The sequence below is a fragment of the Myotis nattereri genome (genome assembly GCF_964212035.1).
Source record: "Myotis nattereri genome assembly, contig: HAP1_SCAFFOLD_110, whole genome shotgun sequence".
NCBI lineage: Eukaryota > Metazoa > Chordata > Mammalia > Chiroptera > Vespertilionidae > Myotis > Myotis nattereri.
The window spans coordinates 14,672-22,761 of NW_027669665.1; the positions used below are offsets into that span (position 1 = coordinate 14,672).

The 8,090-nt window shown below is 57.2% G+C and overlaps 1 long non-coding RNA gene across 1 annotated transcript; it reads left to right on the forward strand.

The window, feature by feature from the left end:
* The first annotated feature begins 3,359 nt into the window (after positions 1-3,359).
* LOC308512542 lies at positions 3,360-7,133 on the forward strand. Its single transcript, XR_013995473.1, has 3 exons — positions 3,360-3,378; positions 6,754-6,822; positions 6,951-7,133. It is a non-coding gene; the product is annotated as an uncharacterized lncRNA (long non-coding RNA).
* The last annotated feature ends 957 nt before the right edge of the window (positions 7,134-8,090 follow it).

Here is an 8,090-nt window from a genome sequence, read left to right on the forward strand (position 1 = left end):
ATGTACCTGCCTTCATGTCTGAAATTCAAAAAACAAACAGAAACACAGTAGCTAAAGGCCAGATGACCCACAGTGGGCCCCTCCTCCTGACCCAAATTTCAAGCCAAGCTTAAAGTAGCCAACCTGGATTCTGACTTTAAAGGAGACCAGTTGTCCCAGCCGTTGGACCTGACTCCAGCGCAGCGCAGTGTTAGGGGAGGCTTGGGGCATCTACGCCCAGGTCCCTGGGCCAGGGTGTCTGTGCTAAGTGAGGCCCTGGGCCCAGTGCCGCCCCCTCTCTCACACCTGCAGGCTTGTAGACCATGCCCCTGTGCAGCGCAGAACTCATCAGCGGTCGCTATGTTTCCGAAACTGCGCACCTCCTGTCAAGTGAGATTTTTAAGACTCATTTTTGGGCAGCTAACTTTAAATCTGCTGCCCTTGTCTCCACCTTCTAAGTCAGAGCACAGAATCTTGGCTTTTGCAGAGCAGTCCCTTTTTAGATGTGTTCTGTGTTTTGAAGAATTTACTGCTCCACTCAGCATCTCAAATAATCGGATGGATGTTGCTCAGCCGGGGTTCAGCCCAGAGCGACGTTTTAGGACCGTGCTGAGGTCCTCTGACGTCTTGGATGCTACTGTGAGGGCAGCAGTGGACACACAGGACATCAGCTCACAGTCACCGTCAGCTGGGAGCGCTGGTCCACAGAAGCCTTTAGCTACTGCATTGTTTTCTGTCTTCAGCCATCCTCGTACCATCTCCATGATTTTGCTAAGTCTGTTTCACCTGAGTGATACTTACATACTTTCCCTTGAATCGACTTGCAGTTTCCACTTTATTTTAAAAGATTGTTATCCGTACTGTAAATGGAAAACCACTATCATATAAACACAAGGTCACCGTAAAAGTAAAGGGGTGACTCTCGCACTGCTCCTGTCAGTTGATGTGGCACTGACTTTGTCGCATGCATCACTCTGATTCCTGGGCTGCCACATGCTGGTCCCCTGCCTGCCTTCCCAGCATGCTGTTGGAAACGCACACTCTCTGCCCTGGCTGCTGTCTGTGCCTCCGCCTCCCCGCTGCTCCTCACGCTGACTTCACGCAGTGGACGCCTGTCAGAGTCATCCCACCAGACTTGAATCTTGCTTCTCATCAAGGTTATCTTTCAGAATCCAAATCTCCCCTTGATTTCACATTGCAAGGCTTGGGTGCTTAAAACTTCCCCATGAGTCCAGACACTGGGTGGCTGAGGGGCAAGGGCAGCAGGTCCTGGGAGAGTGTGAAGGGCCCAGAATCCCCACAGTGGGTGTGGCTCCGGGACCATAGCCCTCCGGCTGCCTGGAGCAGGACACTGTGCAAAACAGCCTTGTCCTGATGATCTGAGGAACTCCAACCGCATTCGTTTTTCATTTGTATTTGGAGAGCCATCCCCTTCCTACTACGAGGTAGTCCAAGGTCTTTTAGGTGTGTTTTTGCTCCCAATGTTGCTGTTTTCATTGGGGTTTTATTTAACTTGGACAAGAGTATATGTTCACAGTAGAAAACTCAGAGATTGCAAAACATACAAGGTAAAACTCATTCTTGCAGTCAGTCACCATGAGAGATGAAGACTTCTTAAACAGATGATTATTAGGGTGGCAATGAACTTCTTTCTCAAATCATAAGGGAAGCCCGTTGGCAGGGTGCACATCCTGGATGTTGAGGGCCTGGCCCACAGGTCGGGAGTGGTCCTGAGCAGCCACAGGCCAGGTCTACTCACTAGTGATCAGGCATCGAGGGACACGGCAGGGGGGCCAGTAGTTAATGTGTTGGACTTTTACCAACATTTTGTTGAGCCTCCTGAGCTCACCCTTTATTTTCTCCGGGCTGTTGGGGGGCTCACACTGTGAGCCATGGTTAGAGCCAGGGACGGCCTCCCAGGGCCTCCAACTTAGGCTGCCACCAGGGCCCCCCCTTAGACCACAGCCGGTGAGGCACACAGCCTCGCTTTTGTCCCTGGGCTCCCTGGCCCTGCTGCCTCTGCTTCTCGGCCTCAGTGTGATCGCCCCACCTTGGCATGGGATTTACAGCCCCATTTCTCACTGTCCTTCTCTGCCCCAGGCCCTGGGGACCCAATACCAAAGGGAGTGGCCCCACCCAGAGGCAGCCTTGACCACACTCCAGGAGATCCCTCCGCTGACCCAGCCACCAAGCCCCAGGCATCAGAGCTGGGCTCTGGGGCCTGTTCATCCTCAGCCATCACTACAGCTCCTTCCAGCTCCACCTCCACCTCCCGGCACCCAGGCCGCACCCACGGTGAGTCACGGGTCCCTCCAGAACCAAGAGGGATGAGCATCTCAGCCGAGGTCCTTCCCAAAGACCCCAGCTCACAGGGGCAGGAGGCGCCTCTCAGACTGAGAGGTGGTCAGCAGGTGGGTGACGCTGTGGACAGGATGGCGTCCCACACACACAGGTTCAGAGCTCAGCTCCGCCTACAGCTGTGCAACTTTGGGAGGGTAACTCCGCCATCTGGATGGCTGGGCCTGAGCCCTGGGACCCACACCACTACTCAGGAATTGGTGGCCACAAGCGGCTCCTGAACGGAGGTGAACCAGCGTTTGGGCTAAAATCAGGCAACGTTGGAGGTTTATTCTCCAGGGAGGAGACCTGACAGGGTCCCTGCCCTGGAGGCAGGTCCATGGCGAGGAGGGCAGGTGTCCTAGACTGAAAAACAAGGGGATTCGGGGAGGATTGACAGGTTGGATGTCTCCCAGATGCCAGTAGCCCTGCGTGCTCGCACCTTAGATGGGACATCACAGTCCTCTTCGAGGCATCTGATTTGCGGGAGACACTCCCAGCCGGGCAGTCGGGTCACATCATCCAGGGGGAGCCCATGAGAGGTCAGGGTCCCCGGACACCTGAGGAGCGTCTGCAACACCAGAGACAAACCAATGTGAGAGCAACAGGGTCAGCAGGCATTGGGCACAGAGACAAAAGCTTTAAAATGCTCATCATGACAGCAGAGTAAGCCACTTTGCACGGTGCAACCAGGGCAGGATGCTATGAAAAGGGGCATCTGGGGATGAGCACTGGGAAGTTTAAAATGTCCAACAGATGGGAGAAATACAGCTTAAAACTTAAAAAGACATTCTGCTTATGACCTAGAGATGACAGCATCTGAGGACAGCAGAAGAGCTGGAAATGACCGCCCCGGAGGTGTTGGAAACTGACAAGAAGAGAAGGGGTTATGATTTTTCATCATCTTGCCTCCCACTGGACCCTGGAAGCTATGACAAGCATAACTGTGATTTGACAAGCCCAGCAAAGACAGACAGGGCCCCTGCTCTCAGCGCTGCCTGGCTCAGCTTCAGGACCGGGCCCCTGGTTTACAAATCAGGAACACCCCTGGGAGAAGGTGAGGTGAGTGAGCACAGGGCAGGAGGCAGTCCCCCTGTGCTCCTGGCCAGACACTGAAATGGCAGCCGGTGACTGTGGGGTGTCGGGCGCTGTGCCCTGTGCAGCTGGGACGGGCTCGCTCTGTGTTCCTTGTGGCCACTCAGCGGTCGGCCCCGTCTCCCAGGCTCTGCAGAGCGGAAGCCCTGCCTGGGCTCCAGCAGGAGCCGGGAGCACCCCCTCCCCTGGGCCTGCCAGCAGGCTGTGTGGCTCTAGGCCCAGCCCTCCAGGCTAACCTCTGGCTGCCTCAGCCTGGATCCCCCCTGAGCCAGAGCCCAGGCCTGTTCAGATGCCTGCGGAGCCTGCCCCAGGGCCCCCCATACTGCACGCCCAGCACTGCCCACGGCGATTCCTGGCAGCCCAGTGCTCACGCTCAGGGGGACCTAGAACTGTCTGCAAAATGGAGACCCTGGTGTCCGTTTGGAGGGGACCCAGGGCTGCTGTCAGAGAGCAGCTGGCAGGCCTGAGGCACAGGGCATCCTAGTCCTTCTCAGGGAAGAGCAGTGACTGGTGGCCCATGGATTCCCGAAGTTGCTGGTGAGGAGCTGCTGGTGCAGGCTCATTCTCTAGGGAACCAGCCTCCTCCCTCAGGTGGTGGTTCTTTCCTTGACCTTCTTCCAGGCCCCCCCAACCTTCCCCTCCCTCCCCCCCCCCCCCCCCCGCCAGAGAGCCTAGACCCCTGGGAGGGGATGGCTCTCAGAGCCCTGCTTTTGGTGCAGCTGGCCCTGGAGGTGGGAGGACCTCCCGGGATACTAAGTAGCAGCTGCCTTTGCTGCATGGCCCTTAGGGCAGGACACTGCTGTCCTTTGGAGTCCCAGTCATTGCGCAGGCGGAAGAGTGATTTAAAGTTAAGTCAGAGAGAGTCCCGAGTGTGAGGCTGTCCCAGCAGGAGAAATGGGGAGAGATAGGACATGCAGGGCACGTACTCCCTAAGGGCAGGGTCCACCCACCCCTCCCTCCTCCAGGAGCTGGACACGACCACGACTCAGGGCTGGGCCAGAGTCAGAGGTGGCCGTCTGGCAAAAGGCCCAGGATCCCCGTGGATGTTCCAGGTCCGCTGACTCACCAGCCTTATGTTCTCCACGGGCTAGAATTCAGGTGACAGCCCCTGTGAGCGGTCCCTGGAGCTCCAGTTCCCCACCACAGGCAGCACGGGGAGTGGGCGGTGCGTGGTGCCCTTCAGCCTGTGTTCTCAGACCTGTTTCCATCAGCAGTGCTTTTCCTTCAAGCTAAGGCCTGTGTGCAAGTCCCACACGCAAAGGAGGTGAACGTGGAGGTGTTATGCTGAAGCGGGAATGGGGACCCGCAGTTCCTCCACACCCCTTCCCTGTCTCCCCGAGGGGCCTAAGCATGCAGCTCCTGCTTCCATCCCTCCGTGATGGGGGGTCACTCTTCTGGAGGCTCGGACTGCCCTTGCCTGAAGGAAGGCCTAGTGGCCCAGGCAGAGAGCACTGATTGCAGGAAGGTCTCACCTTCCTCACCTGGACTGGAGTTGCCCAGAGCAGCTCCCAGTGGTAAATTTCATCTTAGAAATTGGTGGAAACTCTTGCCATCTCATGTAGGCAGAAGGGAATCAGCGAATGAGACCAGCCTTCTCGACCATTAACAGTCGCTTTGGGTCTTTATAATTTCTGAAGAACAAAATCCTAGGAGGGTGGGAAGCTAAATTTTTAATTAAAACAAAAACTGAGAGCGTGTACATTGGCTTCGGCTTCTGAAGTATCAACAATAAGTGCAGGAGGAGCACTATCTCCCCCCCTCCCATTGCCTAGAAAGCTCCATGGTGCTGGCATGGGCTCCTGCAACTTATGGGCAGAGACGGGCTCTGTGGGGGGCAGTGTGACACCGCGGAGCCCTCCCCTCTTCACACCGGGTGGAGGGTAACAGGACAGGAGGAGTCGGCCACTGTTCTTGGAAGTGTCACCGAGGGGCCAGATTTATGCCGAATCCGCTGAGGACAGGGATCATCTTCCTCAGTATTGTGATTCCTGGAGCTTCTCTCAAGAGACAGAGGCGAAGGGGTGGGCAGAGCAGGGCTGGGATGGACGGAGGCTTTGGGAGCCGCTGATCTGTATCACAGTTGCCTTTCAATGCCATGTCCTTTTCCAAGAGGAAGGTGGGATTTTTTGTTCAAGTTTTTCCTTCTGAAAGGGGGGGCTCGTTCTGCTTCTGCTCTTCACGGAAACCAAGTACTTGTTGACTCACCCCCAAACCCCGCTGCTAAGAGGCTTTTTCTGGTGCCTGCTATTTGGGGAGCGTGCCAGGGCTGGGGACCTGGGTGCCCTGTGCCCCAGTGAGGCCAGAGCAGACTGCTTGGTGGGGCAGGAAGCAGATCCGCTCCTGGTGTGTCCCTGGTTATCAGTGCAGTTCAGCTCAGCACCAGCTGTGTGCAGGGATGACAGACACACAGTTCCTGTCCCCAGCTGTGACTGTGCAGCTGGACCTGCCTGATGATACCGGGGGGGGGGGGGGGGCTGCACCGTGGGACTGCGTGTGCTGGAGGCGTGGACCAGGAGGGGAGGTCGGCAGGCCTGGAAGGGACCACCTGCCCTGACCGGGAGGTGCTTCCCTCCCTGCAGCAGGTGCTCCCCCTGTGATCCTAGGGAGGCAGGGAGGGCTGCCCTAGGCAGGCTCAGGCGGGCACACACCGCAGACAGGAGGGCAGCTGCCCCACACTTGTCACGGGGGAGGACCGATTCTTTTCCCTTTGGGGCAGATGTCAATTTGAGACAAAAAAGAGAAGGAGCTGAAGGACAGCAAACAGCCATGGAAAGCCAGCACGTTCTTTCCTCCTGAGACCCCAGCACCCGCCCCTCCGACCACCGAGGGGAAGCGGGCCCTGGAGCGGGCACAGGCTACATTGTGCACACGTGGCGCCCACACTCTGCCCTGTCCTGGCTCCCGCCCTCACCAGGTGCCACTGTCCTGGTCTAGGCAGAGTGTTTCCACGTGTTCTAGAAAGCTCTATGTGTAGTAAGGGTGGGCTCCACACCCCTCCAACCCTTCGCTTTCCCAGAGCCGCCCTGTTTGGCCTGTACCGGAGTTCTGCGTGAAATTTCCTTTGTTAACAAAATTGTTTGAGCCCCAGCCCCAGACCTCACAGACACAGAAACACAGGCTGTCATCCCGTACAGCTCATGCCCACTGTGCACGGGGCCAGGCACTCAGGGGAGGCGGGACCCCTCCGGGGCGTCTCCAGAATCCGGGTCTGTGCTCCTGGGGGTGCTCCCCTGAGCTGTGGCAGAATCACTCTGTTATGTCCTTGTTGTCAGACTGGAGAGCTTAGTCTGGGCTAGACTGGATCATCGGCCCTTTGGGTTAAGGATTGTCCTTTCCTCTCAGGGCCCCGGCCTGGCAGCTTGGAGAGCCCTAGTGATGCATCCAGTGACAGCTCACCTCGTGGCCTGAAGGGTAAGTTGGCTTTCCTTCTGGGCACTTTCCACTGCCCTTGGACCTGGGCTCTGGGCTTTGTGTTATTTGTGTGATTTAAAGAAGGAAATTAGCAAGTTCTTCACAGCATGATGGGTTTGCCTCCATAGGGCACATCATGCAGTTTCAGGCTCAGACCTGGGAGTTTTCATGGATTTGGGTTCAGATCCCTTTTCCTCACTGACCATCTCTGGGCACCTGGGCGAGCCACCCATCCTCCAAGTGTGGGTTCCTGCAGCTTCCAGATGGGGACAGGGCCAGGAGTTCCGGTCCATCGTGTTCAGAGGACACGGGTGAGTGTGATTCCTTTACAGCATTTAAGTTTGTTAATGGTGCAGAAGATGGTCTGTCTACGCTGTCCCAGGGGCTAAGGAGGGTGGTACCTCACAGCTGTTGCTAATTTCAGCTTTAGCAGGAGCTCTGCACTTCCCTCCTACATTATTTTGTTTTTAAACCCCACTGTGAACTTCTAGAGAATCTCAGCATGTCCTTGACATCCCAGTGCCAGCCTGGGAGAAGTGTGCTCTGGGTTCCCCAGCAGGGCTCCCTGTGTTAAGTGAGCCAGAGGCAGCACAGAGCCCCCTGGAGGTAGGTGAGCGAGAGTGAGAGACTGACGTGTGTCCCTCTGTGTCCCCTCGCCCTGACACCAGGTTCCTCTGACCCCGCCGTTCACTGCAGGCCCGAGAGCTTCTGCAGTGAGGACCTGATGCCCAGCACTCTGCCCCGCCCCGCGATGCCAGCACCCCAGGCCACACTACCATCAGCCTCCAGGAGTACCCGCCACCCAGAATGGGCCTCTCCACCAGGAAGCATCCAGTAGAGGGGTGTGGCCCAGCCCCAGGCCTTGGGGCAGCCCTGGGTCCCCCAGAGCAGAGGATGGTCACCCTGGAGGAGTTCCTAGAGGAGCCTGACCGGGCTCCCCCTACGCTGTGTGAGGCCTGGGAGTGCTCTTTCCTCTCTCCCCTCAGATGGACCTGGACCAGAGGGGAGACCTGGACAGCAAAGTCATAGAGAGGGATAGGGTGGGGCTGGCGCCACCTGTCTGCAGAGCTGGCTTGGATGGGGGACATAACCACTAGCCAGAAAGTGACTGTGCTGGCAGCCCACCCAGACCTGGGAGGCTGTTCTCTCCATCCATGCAGGGAGCGGGCAGAACGGCCAACATGGAGGGCTGAGCCATGCAGTCTCTGTGCAGTTACTCTATGCAGCCGCTGGGCAGGAGGCGGTCCTAGGCCATCTATCAATAAACG